We start from the raw sequence: 21626 nt of genomic DNA, 5'->3' as shown, positions 1-21626 counted from the left end.
GTTACTTGCCACTTATCAGCCAAGCTTGGATATTGTCCAGGTCTTGCTGCATTTCTACAGGGACTGCTTCAGTATCTGAGGAGTTGCGAATGGTGCTGAACATTGTGCAATCATCAGCGAGCATCCCCACTTCTGACCTTATGATTGAAGGAAGGTCATTGATGAAGCAGCTGAAGATGGTTGGGCCTAGGACACTACCCTGAGGAACTCCAGCAGTGATGTCCTGGAGCTCAGATGATTGACCTCCAACAACCACAACCATCTTCCTTTGCGCTAGGTATGACTCCAGCCAGCGGAGGGTTTTCCCTCTGATTCCCATTGACCTCAGTTTTTCTAGGGCTCCTTGATGCCATACTCGGTCAACTGCTGCCTTGATGTCAAGGGCAGTCACTCTCACCTCACCTCTTGAGTTCAGCTCTTTTGTCCATGTTTGAACCAAGGCTGCAATGAGGTCAGGAGCTGAGTGGCCATGGCGGAACCAAAACTGAGCGTCGGTGAGCAGGTTATTGCTAAGCAAGTACGACTTGATCGCACTGTTGGCGACACCTTCCATCACTTTACTGATGATTGAGAGTAGGCTGATGGGGCGGTAATTGGCCGGGTTGGACTTGTCCTGCTTTTTGTGCACAGGACATACCTGGGCAATTTTCCACATTGCAGGGTAGATGCCAGTGTTGTAGTTGTACTGGAACAGCTTGGCTAGGGGCGCGGCAAGTTCTGGAGCACAGGTCTTCAGTACTATTGCCGGAATATTGTCAGGGCCCATAGCTTTTGCAGCATCCAGTGCCTTCAGTCGTTTCTTGATATCACGTGGAGTGAATCGAATTGGCTGAAGTTTGGCATCTGTGATGCTGGGGACTTCAGGAGGAGGCCGAGATGGATCATCAACTCGGCACTTCTGGCTGAAGATTGTTGCAAATGCTTCAGCCTTTCTTTCGCACTGATGTGCTGGGCTCCCCATCATTGAGGATGGGGATATTTGGGGAGCCACCTCCTCCAGTTAGTTGTTTAATTGTCCACCACCATTCACGGCTGGATGTGGCAGGACTGCAGAGCTTAGATCTGATCCTTTGATTATGGGATCGCTTAGCTCTGTCTATCGCATGCTGCTTACGCAGTTTGGCATGCAAGTAGTCCTGGGTTGTAGCTTCACCAGGTTGACACCTCATTTTGAGGTATGCCTGGTGCTGCTCCTGTCATGCCCTCCTGCACTCTTCATTGAACCAGGATTGGTCTCCTGGCTTGATGGTAATGGTAGAGTGGGGGATATGCTGGGCCATGAGGTTACAGATTGTGGTTGAGTACAATTCTGCTGCTGCTGATGGCCCACAGCGCCTCATGGATGCCCAGTTTTGCATTGCTAGATCCGTTTGAAATCTATCCCATTTAGCACAGTGATAGAGCGACACAACACGATGGATGGTATCCTCAATGTGAAGGCGGGACTTCGTCTCCACAAGGACTGTGCGGTGGTCACTCCTACCAATACAGTCATGGACAGAAGCATCTGCGGCAGGCAGATTGGTGAGGACGAGGTCGAGTATGTTCTTTCCTCGTATTGGTTCCCCCACCACCTGCCGCAGACCCAGTCTAGCAGCTATGTCCTTTAGGACTCGGCCAGCTCGGTCAGTAGTGGTGCTACCGAGCCACTCATGGTGATGGGCATTGAAGTCCCCCACCCAGAGTACATTTTGTGCCCTTGCCACCCTCAGTGCTTCCTCCAAGTGGTGTTCAACATGGAGGAGTACTGAGTCAACAGCTGAAGGAGGGTGGTAGGTGGTAATCAGTAGGAGGTTACCTTGCCCATGTTTGACCTGATGCCATGAGACTTCATGAGGTCCGGAGTCGATGTTGAGGACTCCCAGGGCAACTCCCTCCCTACTGTATACCACTGTGCCACCACCTCTGCTGGGTCTGTCTTGCCGGTGGGACAGGACATACCCAGGGATGGTGATGGCAGTGTCTGGGACATTGTTTGTCAGGTATGATTCGGTGAGTATGACTGTGTCAGGCTGTTGCTTGACTAGTCTGTGGGACAGCTCTCCCAACTTTGGCACAAGCCCCCAGATGTTAGTAAGGAGGACTTTGCAGGGTCGACAGGGCTGGGTTTGCCGTTGTCATTTCCGGTGCCGAGGTCGATGCCGGGTGGTCTGTCCGGTTTCATTCTTTTTTATAGACTTCGTAGCGGTTAGGTACAACTGAGTGGCTTGCTAGGCCATTTCAGAGGGAATGTAAGCGTTTACCACATTGCTGTGGGTCTGGAGTCACATGTCGGCCAGACCAGGTAAGGACAGCAGATTTCCTTCCATAAAGGACATTAGTGAACCAGATGGGTTTTTACAACAATCGACAATGGTTTCATGGCCATCATTAGACTAGTTTTTAATTCCAGATTTTTATTAAGTTCAAATTCCACCTTCTGCTGTGGTGGGATTCGAACCCATGTCCCCAGAGAAATACCCTGGATGTTAGAGGGAGTGCGCTGTGAGTGAGGAGGATGTTAGAGGGTGTGCGCTGTGAGTGAGGTGGATGTTAGAGGGAGTGCGCTGTGAGTGAGGAGGATGTTAGAGGGAGTGGGTTGATAGTGAGGAGGATGTTAGAGGGAGTGCGCTGTGAGTGAGGAGGATGTTGGAGGGATTGCGCTGTGAGTGAGGAGGATGTTAGAGGGAGTGCACTGTGAGTGAGGAGGATGTTAGAGGGAGTGAGCTGTGAGTGAGGAGGATGTTAGAGGGAGTGAGCTGTGAGTGAGACGGATGTTGGAGGGAGTACGCTAGCAATAAGGAGGATGTTAGAGGGTGTGAGCTGTGACTGAGACGGATGTTGGAGGGATTGCGCTGTGAGTGAGGAGGATGTTAGAGGGATTGTGCTGCGAGTGAGGAGGATGTTAGAGGGACTGCGCTTTGAGTGAGGAGGATGGGAGAGGGAGGGCGCTGTGAGTGCGATGGATGTTAGAGGGAGTGCGCTGTGAGTGAGGAGGATGTTAGAGGGAGTGCGCTGACAGTGAGGAGGATATTAGAGGGATTGTGCTGCGAGTGAGGAGGATGTTAGAGGGACTGCGCTTTGAGTGAGGAGGATGGTAGAGGGAGGGCGCTGTGAGTGCGATGGATGTTAGAGGGAGGGCGCTGTGAGTGAGGAGGATATTAGAGGGAGTGCGCTGACAGTGAGGAGGATGTTATAGGGAGTGCGCTGACAGTGAGGAGGATATTAGAGGGATTGTGCTGCGAGTGAGGAGGATGTTAGAGGGACTGCGCTTTGAGTGAGGAGGATGGTAGAGGGAGGGCGCTGTGAGTGCGATGGATGTTAGAGGGAGGGCGCTGTGAGTGAGGAGGATATTAGAGGGATTGTGCTGCGAGTGAGACGGATGTTGGAGGGAGGGCGCTGTGGTTGAGGAGGATGTTAGAGGGACTGCACTTTGAGTGAGGAGGATGGTAGAGGGAGTGCGCTGTGAGTGAGGAGGATGTTAGAGGGAGTGAGCTGTGAGTGCGATGGATGTTGGAGGGAGGGCGCTGTGAGTGAGGAGGATGTTAGAGGGATTGTGCTGCAAGTGAGGAGGATGTTAGAGGGACTGCGCTTTGAGTGAGGAGGATGGTAGAGGGAGTGCGCTGTGAGTGAGGAGGACGTTAGAGGGAGTGAGCTGTGAGTGCGATGGATGTTGGAGGGAGGGCGCTGTGAGTGAGGAGGATGTTAGAGGGATTGTGCTTTGAGTGAGGTGGATGTTAGAGGGACCGTGCTGTGAGTGAGGAGGACGTTGGAGTGTGTGCGCTGTGAGTGAGGAGGATGTTAGAGGGAGTGCGCTGTGAGTGAGGAGGATGGTAGAGGGACTGCGCTGTGAGTGAGGAGGATGTTAGAGGGACCGTGCTGTGAGTGAGGAGGATGTTAGAGGGAGTGCGCTGTGAGTGAGGAGGATGGTTGAGGGACTGCGCTGTGAGTGAGGAGGATGTTAGAGGGAGAGCGCTGTGAGTGAGGAGGATGTTAGAGGGAGTACGCTGTGAGTGAGGAGGATGGAAGAGGGACTGCGCTTTGAGAGAGGAGGATGTTAGAGGGACCGTGCTGTGAGTGAGGAGGATGTTGGAGTGTGTGCGCTGCGAGTGAGGAGGATGGTAGAGGGACTGTGCTGTGAGTGAGGAGGATGTTAGAGGGAGTGCGTTGACAGTGAGGAGGCTGTTAGAGAGAGTGCGTTGACTGTGAGGAAGATGGTAGAGGGACTGTGCTGTGAGTGAGGAGGATGTTAGAGGGAGTGCGCTGTGAGTGAGGAGGATGTTAGAGGGAGTGCACTGACAATGAGGAGGATGTCAGAGGGAGTGAGCTGTGAGTGAGGAGAATTTTAGAGGGAGTGCGCTGTGAGTGAGAAGGATGTTAGAGGGAGTGAGTTGTGAGTGAGGAGGATGTTCGAGGCAGTGCGCTGTGAGTGAGGAGGATGTTAGAGGGAGTGCGCTGTGAGTGAGGAGGATGTTAGAGGGAGTGAGCAGTGAGTGAGGAGGATGTTAGAGGGAGTGCGCTGTGAGTGAGGAGGATGGTTGAGGGACTGCGCTGTGAGTGAGGAGGATGTTAGAGGGAGTGCGCTGTGAGTGAGGAGGATGTTAGAGGGAGTACGCTGTGAGTGAGGAGGATGGAAGAGGGACTGCGCTTTGAGAGAGGAGGATGTTAGAGGGACCGTGCTGTGAGTGAGGAGGATGTTGGAGTGTGTGCGCTGCGAGTGAGGAGGATGGTAGAGGGACTGTGCTGTGAGTGAGGAGGATGTTAGAGAGAGTGCGTTGACTGTGAGGAAGATGGTAGAGGGACTGTGCTGTGAGTGAGGAGGATGTTAGAGGGAGGGCGCTGTGAGTGAGGAGGATGTTAGAGGGACTGTGCTTTGAGTGAGGAGGATGTTAGAGGGAGTGAGCAGTGAGTGAGGAGGATGTTAGAGGGAGGGCGCTGTGAGTGAGGAGGATTAGAGGGAGTGCGCTGATAATGAGGAGGATTTTAGAGGGAGTGCGCTGTGAGTGTGAAGGATGTTCGAGGGAGTGCGTTGACAATGAGGAGGATGTTATAGGGAGTGCGCTATGAGTGAGGTTGATGTTCGAGGGAGTGCGTTGACAGTGAGGAGGATGTTAGAGAGAGTTCGCTGTGAGTGCGATGGATGTTGGAGGGAGAGCGCTGTGAGTGAGGAGGATGTTTGAGGCAGTGCGCTGTGAGTGAGGAGGATGTTAGAGGGAGTGCGCTGTGAGTGAGGAGGATGTTGGAGGGAGTGCGCAGTGAGCGAGGAGGATGTTAGAGGGAGTGCACTGTGAGTGAGGAGGATGTTAGAGGGAGTGAGCAGTGAGTGAGGAGGATGTTAGAGGGAGTGAGCAGTGAGTGAGGAGGATGTTAGAGGGAGTGCGCTGTGAGTTAGGAGGATGTTAGAGGGAGTGCGCTGTGAGTGAGGAGGATGTTGGAGGGAGTGCGCAGTGAGTGAGGAGGATGTTAGAGGGAGTGAGCAGTGAGTGAGGAGGATGTTCGAGGGAGTGAGCAGTGAGTGAGGAGGATGTTAGAGGGAGTGCGCTGTGAGTGAGGAGGATGTTAGAGGGAGTGCGCTGTGAGTGAGGAGGATGTTAGAGGGACTTCGCCTTGAGTGAGGAGGATGGTAGAGGGAGTGAGCAGTGAGTGAGGAGGATGTTAGAGGGAGTGAGCAGTGAGTGAGGAGGACGTTAGAGGGAGTGCGCTGTGAGTGAGGAGGATGTTAGAGGGAGTGCGCAGTGAGTGAGGAGGATGTTAGAGGGAGTGCACTGACAATGAGGAGGATGTCAGAGGGAGTGAGCTGTGAGTGAGGAGAATTTTAGAGGGAGTGCGCTGTGAGTGAGAAGGATGTTAGAGGGAGTGAGCTGTGAGTGAGGAGGATGTTCGAGGCAGTGCGCTGTGAGTGAGGAGGATGTTAGAGGGAGTGCGCTGTGAGTGAGGAGGATGTTAGAGGGAGTGAGCAGTGAGTGAGGAGGATGTTAGAGGGAGTGCGCTGTGAGTGAGGAGGATGGTTGAGGGACTGCGCTGTGAGTGAGGAGGATGTTAGAGGGAGTGCGCTGTGAGTGAGGAGGATGTTAGAGGGAGTACGCTGTGAGTGAGGAGGATGGAAGAGGGACTGCGCTTTGAGAGAGGAGGATGTTAGAGGGACCGTGCTGTGAGTGAGGAGGATGCTGGAGTGTGTGCGCTGCGAGTGAGGAGGATGGTAGAGGGACTGTGCTGTGAGTGAGGAGGATGTTAGAGGGAGTGCGTTGACAGTGAGGAGGCTGTTAGAGAGAGTGCGTTGACTGTGAGGAAGATGGTAGAGGGACTGTGCTGTGAGTGAGGAGGATGTTAGAGGGAGGGCGCTGTGAGTGAGGAGGATGTTAGAGGGACTGTGCTTTGAGTGAGGAGGATGTTAGAGGGAGTGAGCAGTGAGTGAGGAGGATGTTAGAGGGAGGGCGCTGTGAGTGAGGAGGATGTTAGAGGGAGTGCGCTGATAATGAGGAGGATTTTAGAGGGAGTGCGCTGTGAGTGTGAAGGATGTTCGAGGGAGTGCGTTGACAATGAGGAGGATGTTATAGGGAGTGCGCTATGAGTGAGGTTGATGTTCGAGGGAGTGCGTTGACAGTGAGGAGGATGTTAGAGAGAGTTCGCTGTGAGTGCGATGGATGTTGGAGGGAGAGCGCTGTGAGTGAGGAGGATGTTTGAGGCAGTGCGCTGTGAGTGAGGAGGATGTTAGAGGGAGTGCGCTGTGAGTGAGGAGGATGTTGGAGGGAGTGCGCAGTGAGCGAGGAGGATGTTAGAGGGAGTGCACTGTGAGTGAGGAGGATGTTAGAGGGAGTGAGCAGTGAGTGAGGAGGATGTTAGAGGGAGTGAGCAGTGAGTGAGGAGGATGTTAGAGGGAGTGCGCTGTGAGTTAGGAGGATGTTAGAGGGAGTGCGCTGTGAGTGAGGAGGATGTTGGAGGGAGTGCGCAGTGAGTGAGGAGGATGTTAGAGGGAGTGAGCAGTGAGTGAGGAGGATGTTCGAGGGAGTGAGCAGTGAGTGAGGAGGATGTTAGAGGGAGTGCGCTGTGAGTGAGGAGGATGTTAGAGGGAGTGCGCTGTGAGTGAGGAGGATGTTAGAGGGACTTCGCCTTGAGTGAGGAGGATGGTAGAGGGAGTGAGCAGTGAGTGAGGAGGATGTTAGAGGGAGTGAGCAGTGAGTGAGGAGGACGTTAGAGGGAGTGCGCTGTGAGTGAGGAGGATGTTAGAGGGAGTGCGCAGTGAGTGAGGAGGATGTTAGAGGGAGTGCGCTGTGAGTGAGGAGGATGTTAGAGGGAGTGAGCAGTGAGTGAGGAGGATGTTAGACGGAGTGAGCTGTGAGTGTGATGGATGTTGGAGGGAGTGCGCTGTGAGTGAGGAGGATGTTAGAGGGACTTCGCCTTGAGTGAGGAGGATGGTAGAGGGAGTGCATTGACAGTGAGGAGGATGTTAGAGGGAGTGCGTTGACAGTGAGGAGAATGTTGGACGGAGTGAGCAGTGAGTGAGGAGGATGTGAGAGGGATTGCGCTTTGAGTGAGGAGGATGTTCGAGGGAGTGCGCTGTGAGTGAGGAGGATGTTAGAGGGAGTGAGCTGTGAGTGAGGAGGATGTTCGAGGCAGTGCGCTGTGAGTGAGGAGGGTGTTAGAGGGAGTACGCTATCAATGAGGAGGATGTTATAGGGATTGTGCTGCGAGTGAGACGGATGTTGGAGGGAGTGCGCTCTGAGGGAGGAGAATGTTCGAGGGAGTGCGCTATCATTGAGGAGGATGTTACAGGGAGTGCGCTGTGAGTGTGATGGATGTTCGAGGGAGGGCGCTGTGGGTGAGGAGGATGTTGGAGTGCGTGCGCTGTGAGTGAGGAGGATGTTAGAAGGACTGTGCTTTGAGTGAGGTGGATGGTAGAGGGAGTGCGCTCTCAAAAAGGAGGATGTTAGAGGCAGTGCGCTGTGAGTGAGGAGGATATTGGAGGGAGTGCGTTGTGAGTGTGGAGGATGTTCGAGGGAGTGTGTTGTGAGTGTGAAGGATGTTCGAGGGAGGGCGCTGTAGGTGAGGAGGATGTTAGAGGGAGTGTGCTGCGAGTGAGACGGGTGTTAGAGGGAGTGTGTTGTGAGTGAGGAGGATGTTCGAGGGAGGGCGCTGTGGGTGAGGAGGATGTTGGACGGAGTGCGCTGCGAGTGAGACGGATGTTGGAGGGAGTGCGCTGTGAGTGAGGAGGATGTTAGAGGGACTGTGCTTTGAGTGAGGAGGATGGTAGAGGGAGTGCGCTGACAGTGAGGAGGATTTTAGAGGGAGTGCGTTGACAATGAGGAGGATGCTAGAGGGAGTGCGCTCTGAGGGAAGAGGATGTTAGAGGGAGTGCGCTGTGAGTGAGGAGGATGTTGGAGGGAGTGCACTGACAATGAGGAGGATGTCAGAGGGAGTGAGCTGTGAGTGAGGAGAATTTTAGAGGGAGTGCGCTGTGAGTGAGAAGGATGTTAGAGGGAGTGAGCTGTGAGTGAGGAGGATGTTCGAGGCAGTGCGCTGTGAGTGAGGAGGATGTTAGAGGGAGTGCGCTGTGAGTGAGGAGGATGTTAGAGGGAGTGAGCAGTGAGTGAGGAGGATGTTAGAGGGAGTGCGCTGTGAGTGAGGAGGATGGTTGAGGGACTGCGCTGTGAGTGAGGAGGATGTTAGAGGGAGAGCGCTGTGAGTGAGGAGGATGTTAGAGGGAGTACGCTGTGAGTGAGGAGGATGGAAGAGGGACTGCGCTTTGAGAGAGGAGGATGTTAGAGGGACCGTGCTGTGAGTGAGGAGGATGTTGGAGTGTGTGCGCTGCGAGTGAGGAGGATGGTAGAGGGACTGTGCTGTGAGTGAGGAGGATGTTAGAGGGAGTGCGTTGACAGTGAGGAGGCTGTTAGAGAGAGTGCGTTGACTGTGAGGAAGATGGTAGAGGGACTGTGCTGTGAGTGAGGAGGATGTTAGAGGGAGGGCGCTGTGAGTGAGGAGGATGTTAGAGGGACTGTGCTTTGAGTGAGGAGGATGTTAGAGGGAGTGAGCAGTGAGTGAGGAGGATGTTAGAGGGAGGGCGCTGTGAGTGAGGAGGATGTTAGAGGGAGTGCGCTGATAATGAGGAGGATTTTAGAGGGAGTGCGCTGTGAGTGTGAAGGATGTTCGAGGGAGTGCGTTGACAATGAGGAGGATGTTATAGGGAGTGCGCTATGAGTGAGGTTGATGTTCGAGGGAGTGCGTTGACAGTGAGGAGGATGTTAGAGAGAGTTCGCTGTGAGTGCGATGGATGTTGGAGGGAGAGCGCTGTGAGTGAGGAGGATGTTTGAGGCAGTGCGCTGTGAGTGAGGAGGATGTTAGAGGGAGTGCGCTGTGAGTGAGGAGGATGTTGGAGGGAGTGCGCAGTGAGCGAGGAGGATGTTAGAGGGAGTGCACTGTGAGTGAGGAGGATGTTAGAGGGAGTGAGCAGTGAGTGAGGAGGATGTTAGAGGGAGTGCGCTGTGAGTTAGGAGGATGTTAGAGGGAGTGCGCTGTGAGTGAGGAGGATGTTGGAGGGAGTGCGCAGTGAGTGAGGAGGATGTTAGAGGGAGTGAGCAGTGAGTGAGGAGGATGTTCGAGGGAGTGAGCAGTGAGTGAGGAGGATGTTAGAGGGAGTGCGCTGTGAGTGAGGAGGATGTTAGAGGGAGTGCGCTGTGAGTGAGGAGGATGTTAGAGGGACTTCGCCTTGAGTGAGGAGGATGGTAGAGGGAGTGAGCAGTGAGTGAGGAGGATGTTAGAGGGAGTGAGCAGTGAGTGAGGAGGACGTTAGAGGGAGTGCGCTGTGAGTGAGGAGGATGTTAGAGGGAGTGCGCAGTGAGTGAGGAGGATGTTAGAGGGAGTGCGCTGTGAGTGAGGAGGATGTTAGAGGGAGTGAGCAGTGAGTGAGGAGGATGTTAGACGGAGTGAGCTGTGAGTGTGATGGATGTTGGAGGGAGTGCGCTGTGAGTGAGGAGGATGTTAGAGGGACTTCGCCTTGAGTGAGGAGGATGGTAGAGGGAGTGCATTGACAGTGAGGAGGATGTTAGAGGGAGTGCGTTGACAGTGAGGAGAATGTTGGACGGAGTGAGCAGTGAGTGAGGAGGATGTGAGAGGGATTGCGCTTTGAGTGAGGAGGATGTTCGAGGGAGTGCGCTGTGAGTGAGGAGGATGTTAGAGGGAGTGAGCCGTGAGTGAGGAGGATGTTCGAGGCAGTGCGCTGTGAGTGAGGAGGGTGTTAGAGGGAGTACGCTATCAATGAGGAGGATGTTATAGGGATTGTGCTGCGAGTGAGACGGATGTTGGAGGGAGTGCGCTCTGAGGGAGCAGGATGTTAGAGGGAGTGCGCTATCAATGAGGAGGATGTTATAGGGATTGCGCTGTGAGTGTGATTGTTGTTGGAGCGAGGGCGCTATGAGTGAGAAGGATGTTAGAGGGAGTGCGCTATCATTGAGGAGGATGTTACAGGGAGTGCGCTGTGAGTGAGGAGGATGTTAGAGGGAGTGCGCTGTGAGTGAGGAGGATGTTAGAGGGAGTGAGCAGTGAGTGAGGAGGATGTTAGAGGGAGTGCGCTGTGAGTGAGGAGGATGGTTGAGGGACTGCGCTGTGAGTGAGGAGGATGTTAGAGGGAGAGCGCTGTGAGTGAGGAGGATGTTAGAGGGAGTACGCTGTGAGTGAGGAGGATGGAAGAGGGACTGCGCTTTGAGAGAGGAGGATGTTAGAGGGACCGTGCTGTGAGTGAGGAGGATGTTGGAGTGTGTGCGCTGCGAGTGAGGAGGATGGTAGAGGGACTGTGCTGTGAGTGAGGAGGATGTTAGAGGGAGTGCGTTGACAGTGAGGAGGCTGTTAGAGAGAGTGCGTTGACTGTGAGGAAGATGGTAGAGGGACTGTGCTGTGAGTGAGGAGGATGTTAGAGGGAGGGCGCTGTGAGTGAGGAGGATGTTAGAGGGACTGTGCTTTGAGTGAGGAGGATGTTAGAGGGAGTGAGCAGTGAGTGAGGAGGATGTTAGAGGGAGGGCGCTGTGAGTGAGGAGGATGTTAGAGGGAGTGCGCTGATAATGAGGAGGATTTTAGAGGGAGTGCGCTGTGAGTGTGAAGGATGTTCGAGGGAGTGCGTTGACAATGAGGAGGATGTTATAGGGAGTGCGCTATGAGTGAGGTTGATGTTCGAGGGAGTGCGTTGACAGTGAGGAGGATGTTAGAGAGAGTTCGCTGTGAGTGCGATGGATGTTGGAGGGAGAGCGCTGTGAGTGAGGAGGATGTTTGAGGCAGTGCGCTGTGAGTGAGGAGGATGTTAGAGGGAGTGCGCTGTGAGTGAGGAGGATGTTGGAGGGAGTGCGCAGTGAGCGAGGAGGATGTTAGAGGGAGTGCACTGTGAGTGAGGAGGATGTTAGAGGGAGTGAGCAGTGAGTGAGGAGGATGTTAGAGGGAGTGCGCTGTGAGTGAGGAGGATGTTAGAGGGAGTGCGCTGTGAGTGAGGAGGATGTTGGAGGGAGTGCGCAGTGAGTGAGGAGGATGTTAGAGGGAGTGAGCAGTGAGTGAGGAGGATGTTCGAGGGAGTGAGCAGTGAGTGAGGAGGATGTTAGAGGGAGTGCGCTGTGAGTGAGGAGGATGTTAGAGGGAGTGCGCTGTGAGTGAGGAGGATGTTAGAGGGACTTCGCCTTGAGTGAGGAGGATGGTAGAGGGAGTGAGCAGTGAGTGAGGAGGATGTTAGAGGGAGTGAGCAGTGAGTGAGGAGGACGTTAGAGGGAGTGCGCTGTGAGTGAGGAGGATGTTAGAGGGAGTGCGCAGTGAGTGAGGAGGATGTTAGAGGGAGTGCGCTGTGAGTGAGGAGGATGTTAGAGGGAGTGAGCAGTGAGTGAGGAGGATGTTAGACGGAGTGAGCTGTGAGTGTGATGGATGTTGGAGGGAGTGCGCTGTGAGTGAGGAGGATGTTAGAGGGACTTCGCCTTGAGTGAGGAGGATGGTAGAGGGAGTGCATTGACAGTGAGGAGGATGTTAGAGGGAGTGCGTTGACAGTGAGGAGAATGTTGGACGGAGTGAGCAGTGAGTGAGGAGGATGTGAGAGGGATTGCGCTTTGAGTGAGGAGGATGTTCGAGGGAGTGCGCTGTGAGTGAGGAGGATGTTAGAGGGAGTGAGCTGTGAGTGAGGAGGATGTTCGAGGCAGTGCGCTGTGAGTGAGGAGGGTGTTAGAGGGAGTACGCTATCAATGAGGAGGATGTTATAGGGATTGTGCTGCGAGTGAGACGGATGTTGGAGGGAGTGCGCTCTGAGGGAGCAGGATGTTAGAGGGAGTGCGCTATCAATGAGGAGGATGTTATAGGGATTGCGCTGTGAGTGTGATTGTTGTTGGAGCGAGGGCGCTATGAGTGAGAAGGATGTTAGAGGGAGTGCGCTATCATTGAGGAGGATGTTACAGGGAGTGCGCTGTGAGTGTGATGGATGTTCGAGGGAGGGCGCTGTGGGTGAGGAGGATGTTGGAGTGCGTGCGCTGTGAGTGAGGAGGATGTTAGAAGGACTGTGCTTTGAGTGAGGTGGATGGTAGAGGGAGTGCGCTCTCAAAAAGGAGGATGTTAGAGGCAGTGCGCTGTGAGTGAGGAGGATATTGGAGGGAGTGCGTTGTGAGTGTGGAGGATGTTCGAGGGAGTGTGTTGTGAGTGTGAAGGATGTTCGAGGGAGGGCGCTGTAGGTGAGGAGGATGTTAGAGGGAGTGTGCTGCGAGTGAGACGGGTGTTAGAGGGAGTGTGTTGTGAGTGAGGAGGATGTTCGAGGGAGGGCGCTGTGGGTGAGGAGGATGTTGGACGGAGTGCGCTGCGAGTGAGACGGATGTTGGAGGGAGTGCGCTGTGAGTGAGGAGGATGTTAGAGGGACTGTGCTTTGAGTGAGGAGGATGGTAGAGGGAGTGCGCTGACAGTGAGGAGGATTTTAGAGGGAGTGCGTTGACAATGAGGAGGATGCTAGAGGGAGTGCGCTCTGAGGGAAGAGGATGTTAGAGGGAGTGCGCTGTGAGTGAGGAGGATGTTGGAGGGAGTGCGTTGACAATGAGGAGGATGCTAGAGGGAGTGCGCTCTGAGGGAAGAGGATGTTAGAGGGAGTGCGCTGTGAGTGAGGAGGATGTTGGAGGGAGGGCGCTGTGAGTGAGGAGGATGTTTGAGGCAGTGCACTGTGAGTGAGGAGGATGTTCGAGGGAGTGAGCTGTGAGTGAGGAGACTTTTAGAAGGAGTGCGCTGTGAGTGAGGAGGATGTTAGAGGGAGTGCGCTGTGAGTGAGGAGGGTGTGAGAGTGAGTGCGCTGAGTGAGGAGGATGTTAGAGGGAGTGCGCTGTGAGTGAGGTTGATGTTAGAGGGAGTGCGCTCTGAGGGAGGAGGATGTTAGAGGGACTGTGCTTTGAGTGAGGAGGATGGTAGAGGGAGTGCGCTGACAGTGAGGAGGATTTTAGAGGGAGTGCGCTGTGAGTGAGGAGGGTGTGAGAGTGAGTGCGCTGAGTGAGGAGGATTTTAGAGGGAGTGCGCTTTGAGTGAGGTTGATGTTAGAGGGAGTGCGCTGTGAGTGAGGTTGATGTTCGAGGGAGTGCGCTCTGAGGGAGGAGGATGTTAGAGGGACTGTGCTTTGAGTGAGGAGGATGGTAGAGGGAGTGTGCTGACAATGAGGAGGATATTAGAGGGAGTGCGTTGACAATGAGGAGGATGTTAGAGGGAGTGCGCTGTGAGTGAGGAGGATGTTAGAGGGAGTGTGTTGACAGTGAGGAGGATGTTAGAGGGAGTGCGTTGACAATGAGGAGGATATTAGAGGGAGTGCGTTGACAATGAGGAGGATGTTAGAGGGAGTGCGCTGTGAGGGAGGAGGATGTTCGAGGGAGTGCGCTGTGAGTGAGGAGGATGTTGGAGGGAGCGCGCAGTGAGTGAGGAGGATGTTAGAGGGAGTGCGCTGTGAGTGAGGTTGATGTTAGAGGGAGTGCGCTGTGAGTGAGGAGGATGTTAGAGGGAGTGCGCTGTGAGTAAGGTTGATGTTCGATGGAGTGCGCTGTGAGTGAGAAGGATGTTAGAGGGAGTGCGCTGTGAGTGAGGAGGATGTTAGAGGGAGTGTGCTGTGAGTGAGGAGGATGTTAGGGGGACTGCGCTCTGAGGGAGGAGGATGTTAGAGGGAGTGCGCTGTGAGTGAGGAGGATGTTAGAGGGAGTGCGCTGTGAGTGAGTAGGATGTTAGGGGGACTGCGCTTTGAGTGAGGAGGATGGTAGAGGGAGTGCGCTGACAATGAGGAGGATTTTGGAGGGAGTGCGCTGACAATGAGGAGGACGTTAGAGGGAGTGCGCTGTGAGTGAGGAGTTTGTTAGAGGGAGTGTGCCGAAAGTGAGGAGGATGTTAGAGGGAGCGCGCTGTGAGTGAGGAGGATGTTAGAGGGAGTGCGTTGACAGTGAGGAGGATGCTGGAGGGAGTGCGCTGTGAGTGAGGTTGATGTTCGAGTTAGTGCGCTCTGAGGGAGGAGGATGTTAGAGGGAGTGCGCTGTGAGTGAGGAGGATGTAGGAGGGAGGGCGCTTTAAGTGAGGAGGATGTTCGAGGCAGGCGCAGTGAGTGAGGAGGATGTTAGAGGGAGTGAGCTGTGAGTGAGGAGAATTTTATAAGGAGGGCGCTGTGAGTGAGGAGGATGTTCGAGGCAGTGCGCTAAGTGAGGAGGATGTTAGAGGGAGTGCGCTGTGAGTGAGGAGGGTGTGAGAGTGTGTGCGCTGAGTGAGGAGGATGTTAGAGGGAGTGCGCTGTGAGTGAGGTTGATGTTAGAGGGAGTGCGCTGTGAGTGAGGAGGATGTTAGAGGGACTGTGCTTTGAGTGAGGAGGATGTTAGAGGGAGTGCGCTGTGAGTGAGGAGGATGTTAGAGGGACTGCGCTTTGAGTGAGGAGGATGTTAGAGGGAGTCGCTGTGAGTGAGGAGGATGTTCGAGGCAGTGCGCTGAGTGAGGAGGATGTTAGAGGGAGTGCGCTGTGAGTGAGGAGGATGTTGGGGGGAGAGCGCTGTGAGTAAGGGTGATGTTCGAGGGAGTGCGCTGTGAGTGAGGAGGATGTTAGAGGGAGTGCGCTGTGAGTGAGGAGGTTGTTCGAGGCAGTGCGCTGAGTGAGGTTGATGTTAGAGGGAGTGCGCTGTGAGTGAGGAGGATGTTGGAGGGACTGTGCTTTGAGTGAAGAGGATGGTCGAGGGAGTGCGCTGACAATGAGGAGGATTTTAGAGGGAGTGCGCTGTGAGTGAGGAGGATGTTAGAGGGAGTTCGCTGTGAGTGCGATGGATGTTGGAGGGAGTGCGCTGTGAGTGAGGAGGATGTTCGAGGGAGTGCGCCGTGATTGAGGAGGATGTTAGAGGGAGTGAGCTGTGAGTGAGGAGGATGTTAGAGGGAGTGCGCTGTGAGTGAGGAGGATGTTAGAGGGAGTGCGCTGTGAGTGAGGAGGATGTTAGAGGGAGTGCGCTGTGAGTGAGGAGGATGTTGAAGGGAGGGCGCTGTGAGTGAGGAGGATGTTCGAGGCAGTGCGCTGTGAGTGAGGAGGATGTTCGAGGGAGTGCGCAGTGAGTGAGGAGGATGTTAGAGGGAGTGAGCTGTGAGTGAGGAGAATTTTAGAAGGAGTGCGCTGTGAGAGAGGAGGATATTCGAGGCAGTGCGCCGAGTGAGGAGGATGTTAGGGGGACTGCGCTCTGAGGGAGGAGGATGTTAGAGGGAGTGCGCTGTGAGTGAGGAGGATGTTAGAGGGAGTGCGCTGTGAGTGAGGAGGATGTTAGGGGGACTGCGCTTTGAGTGAGGAGGATGGTAGAGGGAGTGCGCTGTGAGTGAGGAGGATGTTGGAGGGAGTGCGCTGTGAGTGAGGAGTTTGTTCGAGGGAGTGCGTTGACCGTGAGGAGGATGCGAGAGGGAGTGCGCTGTGAGTGAGGTTGATGTTAGAGTTAGTGCGCTCTGAGGGAGGAGGATGTTAGAGGGAGGGCGCTGTGAGTGAGGAGGATGTTCGAGGCAGTGCGCAGTGAGTGAGGAGGATGTTAGAGGGAGTGCGCTGACAATGAGGAGGATGTTTGAGGGAGTGCGCTGTGAGTGAGGAGGATGTTAGAGGGACTGCGCTCTGAGGGAGGAGGATGTTAGAGGGAGTGCGCTGTGAGTGAGGAGGATGTTGGAGTGTGTGCGCTGTGAGTGAGGAGGATGTTAGAGGGAGTGCGCTGTGAGTGAGGAGTTTGTTCGAGGGAGTGCGTTGACCGTGAGGAGGATGCTAGAGGGAGTGCGCTGTGAGTGAGGTTGATGTTAGAGTTAGTGCGCTCTGAGGGAGGAGGATGTTAGAGGGAGGGCGCTGTGAGTGAGGAGGATGTTCGAGGCAGTGCGCTCTGAGGGAGGAGGATGTTAGAGGGACTGTGCTTTGAGTGAGGAGGATGGTAGAGGGAGTGTGCTGACAATGAGGAGGATATTAGAGGGAGTGCGTTGACAATGAGGAGGATGTTAGAGGGAGTGCGCTGTGAGTGAGGAGGATGTTAGAGGGAGTGTGTTGACAGTGAGGAGGATGTTAGAGGGAGTGCGTTGACAATGAGGAGGATATTAGAGGGAGTGCGTTGACAATGAGGAGGATGTTAGAGGGAGTGCGCTGTGAGGGAGGAGGATGTTCGAGGGAGTGCGCTGTGAGTGAGGAGGATGTTGGAGGGAGCGCGCAGTGAGTGAGGAGGATGTTAGAGGGAGTGCGCTGTGAGTGAGGTTGATGTTAGAGGGAGTGCGCTGTGAGTGAGGAGGATGTTAGAGGGAGTGCGCTGTGAGTAAGGTTGATGTTCGATGGAGTGCGCTGTGAGTGAGAAGGATGTTAGAGGGAGTGCGCTGTGAGTGAGGAGGATGTTAGAGGGAGTGTGCTGTGAGTGAGGAGGATGTTAGGGGGACTGCGCTCTGAGGGAGGAGGATGTTAGAGGGAGTGCGCTGTGAGTGAGGAGGATGTTAGAGGGAGTGCGCTGTGAGTGAGTAGGATGTTAGGGGGACTGCGCTTTGAGTGAGGAGGATGGTAGAGGGAGTGCGCTGACAATGAGGAGGATTTTGGAGGGAGTGCGCTGACAATGAGGAGGACGTTAGAGGGAGTGCGCTGTGAGTGAGGAGTTTGTTAGAGGGAGTGTGCCGAAAGTGAGGAGGATGTTAGAGGGAGCGCGCTGTGAGTGAGGAGGATGTTAGAGGGAGTGCGTTGACAGTGAGGAGGATGCTGGAGGGAGTGCGCTGTGAGTGAGGTTGATGTTCGAGTTAGTGCGCTCTGAGGGAGGAGGATGTTAGAGGGAGTGCGCTGTGAGTGAGGAGGATGTAGGAGGGAGGGCGCTTTAAGTGAGGAGGATGTTCGAGGCAGGCGCAGTGAGTGAGGAGGATGTTAGAGGGAGTGAGCTGTGAGTGAGGAGAATTTTATAAGGAGGGCGCTGTGAGTGAGGAGGATGTTCGAGGCAGTGCGCTAAGTGAGGAGGATGTTAGAGGGAGTGCGCTGTGAGTGAGGAGGGTGTGAGAGTGTGTGCGCTGAGTGAGGAGGATGTTAGAGGGAGTGCGCTGTGAGTGAGGTTGATGTTAGAGGGAGTGCGCTGTGAGTGAGGAGGATGTTAGAGGGACTGTGCTTTGAGTGAGGAGGATGTTAGAGGGAGTGCGCTGTGAGTGAGGAGGATGTTAGAGGGACTGCGCTTTGAGTGAGGAGGATGTTAGAGGGAGTCGCTGTGAGTGAGGAGGATGTTCGAGGCAGTGCGCTGAGTGAGGAGGATGTTAGAGGGAGTGCGCTGTGAGTGAGGAGGATGTTGGGGGGAGAGCGCTGTGAGTAAGGGTGATGTTCGAGGGAGTGCGCTGTGAGTGAGGAGGATGTTAGAGGGAGTGCGCTGTGAGTGAGGAGGTTGTTCGAGGCAGTGCGCTGAGTGAGGTTGATGTTAGAGGGAGTGCGCTGTGAGTGAGGAGGATGTTGGAGGGACTGTGCTTTGAGTGAAGAGGATGGTCGAGGGAGTGCGCTGACAATGAGGAGGATTTTAGAGGGAGTGCGCTGTGAGTGAGGAGGATGTTAGAGGGAGTTCGCTGTGAGTGCGATGGATGTTGGAGGGAGTGCGCTGTGAGTGAGGAGGATGTTCGAGGGAGTGCGCCGTGATTGAGGAGGATGTTAGAGGGAGTGAGCTGTGAGTGAGGAGGATGTTAGAGGGAGTGCGCTGTGAGTGAGGAGGATGTTAGAGGGAGTGCGCTGTGAGTGAGGAGGATGTTAGAGGGAGTGCGCTGTGAGTGAGGAGGATGTTGAAGGGAGGGCGCTGTGAGTGAGGAGGATGTTCGAGGCAGTGCGCTGTGAGTGAGGAGGATGTTCGAGGGAGTGCGCAGTGAGTGAGGAGGATGTTAGAGGGAGTGAGCTGTGAGTGAGGAGAATTTTAGAAGGAGTGCGCTGTGAGAGAGGAGGATATTCGAGGCAGTGCGCCGAGTGAGGAGGATGTTAGAGGGAGTGCGCTGTGAGTGAGGAGGATGTTAGAGGGAGTGCGCTGTGAGTGAGGAGGATGTTAGGGGGACTGCGCTCTGAGGGAGGAGGATGTTAGAGGGAGTGCGCTGTGAGTGAGGAGGATGTTAGAGGGAGTGCGCTGTGAGTGAGGAGGATGTTAGGGGGACTGCGCTTTGAGTGAGGAGGATGGTAGAGGGAGTGCGCTGTGAGTGAGGAGGATGTTGGAGGGAGTGCGCTGTGAGTGAGGAGTTTGTTCGAGGGAGTGCGTTGACCGTGAGGAGGATGCGAGAGGGAGTGCGCTGTGAGTGAGGTTGATGTTAGAGTTAGTGCGCTCTGAGGGAGGAGGATGTTAGAGGGAGGGTGCTGTGAGTGAGGAGGATGTTCGAGGCAGTGCGCAGTGAGTGAGGAGGATGTTAGAGGGAGTGCGCTGACAATGAGGAGGATGTTTGAGGGAGTGCGCTGTGAGTGAGGAGGATGTTAGAGGGACTGCGCTCTGAGGGAGGAGGATGTTAGAGGGAGTGCGCTGTGAGTGAGGAGGATGTTGGAGTGTGTGCGCTGTGAGTGAGGAGGATGTTAGAGGGAGTGCGCTGTGAGTGAGGAGTTTGTTCGAGGGAGTGCGTTGACCGTGAGGAGGATGCTAGAGGGAGTGCGCTGTGAGTGAGGTTGATGTTAGAGTTAGTGCGCTCTGAGGGAGGAGGATGTTAGAGGGAGGGCGCTGTGAGTGAGGAGGATGTTCGAGGCAGTGCGCAGTGAGTGAGGAGGATGTTAGAGGGAGTGCGCTGAGTGAGGAGGATGTTAGAGGGAGTGCGCTGTGAGTGAAGAGGATGTTAGAGGGAGTGCGCAGTGAGTGAGGAGGATGTTCGAGGCAGTGCGCAGTGAGTGAGGAGGATGTTAAAGGGAGTGCGCCGTGATTGAGGAGGATGTTAGAGGGATTGCGCTGTGTGAGGAGGATGTTAGAGGGAGTGCGCTGTGAGTGAAGAGGATGTTAGAGGGAGTGCACAGTGAGTGAGGAGGATGTTCGAGGCAGTGCGCAGTGAGTGAGGAGGATGTTAGAGGGAGTGCGCCGTGATTGAGGAGGTTGTTAGAGGGATTGCGCTGTGAGTGAGCAGTTTGTTAGAGTGAGTGCACTTTGAGTGAGCAGGATGTTAGAGGGAGTGCGCTGTGAGTGAGGTTGATGTTAGAGGGAGTGCGCTGTGAGTGAGGAGGATGTTAGAGGGACTGTGCTTTGAGTGAGGAGGATGTTAGAGGGAGTGCGCTGTGAGTGAGGAGGATGTTAGAGGGACTGCGCTTTGAGTGAGGAGGATGTTAGAGGGAGTCGCTGTGAGTGAGGAGGATGTTCGAGGCAGTGCGCTGAGTGAGGAGGATGTTAGAGGGAGTGCGCTGTGAGTGAGGAGGATGTTGGGGGGAGAGCGCTGTGAGTAAGGGTGATGTTCGAGGGAGTGCGCTGTGAGTGAGGAGGATGTTAGAGGGAGTGCGCTGTGAGTGAGGAGGTTGTTCGAGGCAGTGCGCTGAGTGAGGTTGATGTTAGAGGGAGTGCGCTGTGAGTGAGGAGGATGTTGGAGGGACTGTGCTTTGAGTGAAGAGGATGGTCGAGGGAGTGCGCTGACAATGAGGAGGATTTTAGAGGGAGTGCGCTGTGAGTGAGGAGGATGTTAGAGGGAGTTCGCTGTGAGTGCGATGGATGTTGGAGGGAGTGCGCTGTGAGTGAGGAGGATGTTCGAGGGAGTGCGCCGTGATTGAGGAGGATGTTAGAGGGAGTGAGCTGTGAGTGAGGAGGATGTTAGAGGGAGTGCGCTGTGAGTGAGGAGGATGTTAGAGGGAGTGCGCTGTGAGTGAGGAGGATGTTAGAGGGAGTGCGCTGTGAGTGAGGAGGATGTTGAAGGGAGGGCGCTGTGAGTGAGGAGGATGTTCGAGGCAGTGCGCTGTGAGTGAGGAGGATGTTCGAGGGAGTGCGCAGTGAGTGAGGAGGATGTTAGAGGGAGTGAGCTGTGAGTGAGGAGAATTTTAGAAGGAGTGCGCTGTGAGAGAGGAGGATATTCGAGGCAGTGCGCCGAGTGAGGAGGATGTTAGAGGGAGTGCGCTGTGAGTGAGGAGGATGTTAGAGGGAGTGCGCTGTGAGTGAGGAGGATGTTAGGGGGACTGCGCTCTGAGGGAGGAGGATGTTAGAGGGAGTGCGCTGTGAGTGAGGAGGATGTTAGAGGGAGTGCGCTGTGAGTGAGGAGGATGTTAGGGGGACTGCGCTTTGTGTGAGGAGGATGGTAGAGGGAGTGCGCTGTGAGTGAGGAGGATGTTGGAGGGAGTGCGCTGTGAGTGAGGAGTTTGTTCGAGGGAGTGCGTTGACCGTGAGGAGGATGCGAGAGGGAGTGCGCTGTGAGTGAGGTTGATGTTAGAGTTAGTGCGCTCTGAGGGAGGAGGATGTTAGAGGGAGGGCGCTGTGAGTGAGGAGGATGTTCGAGGCAGTGCGCAGTGAGTGAGGAGGATGTTAGAGGGAGTGCGCTGACAATGAGGAGGATGTTTGAGGGAGTGCACTGTGAGTGAGGAGGATGTTAGAGGGACTGCGCTCTGAGGGAGGAGGATGTTAGAGGGAGTGCGCTGTGAGTGAGGAGGATGTTGGAGTGTGTGCGCTGTGAGTGAGGAGGATGTTAGAGGGAGTGCGCTGTGAGTGAGGAGTTTGTTCGAGGGAGTGCGTTGACCGTGAGGAGGATGCTAGAGGGAGTGCGCTGTGAGTGAGGTTGATGTTAGAGTTAGTGCGCTCTGAGGGAGGAGGATGTTAGAGGGAGGGCGCTGTGAGTGAGGAGGATGTTCGAGGCAGTGCGCAGTGAGTGAGGAGGATGTTAGAGGGAGTGCGCTGAGTGAGGAGGATGTTAGAGGGAGTGCGCTGTGAGTGAAGAGGATGTTAGAGGGAGTGCGCAGTGAGTGAGGAGGATGTTCGAGGCAGTGCGCAGTGAGTGAGGAGGTTGTTAAAGGGAGTGCGCCGTGATTGAGGAGGATGTTAGAGGGATTGCGCTGTGTGAGGAGGATGTTAGAGGGAGTGCGCTGTGAGTGAAGAGGATGTTAGAGGGAGTGCACAGTGAGTGAGGAGGATGTTCGAGGCAGTGCGCAGTGAGTGAGGAGGATGTTAGAGGGAGTGCGCCGTGATTGAGGAGGTTGTTAGAGGGATTGCGCTGTGAGTGAGCAGTTTGTTAGAGTGAGTGCACTTTGAGTGAGCAGGATGTTA

The sequence above is a fragment of the Heterodontus francisci genome, chromosome 14 (assembly GCF_036365525.1).
Source record: "Heterodontus francisci isolate sHetFra1 chromosome 14, sHetFra1.hap1, whole genome shotgun sequence".
NCBI classification, from domain to species: Eukaryota; Metazoa; Chordata; class Chondrichthyes; order Heterodontiformes; family Heterodontidae; genus Heterodontus; species Heterodontus francisci.
Note: the sequence above shows the minus strand (reverse complement) of the source record.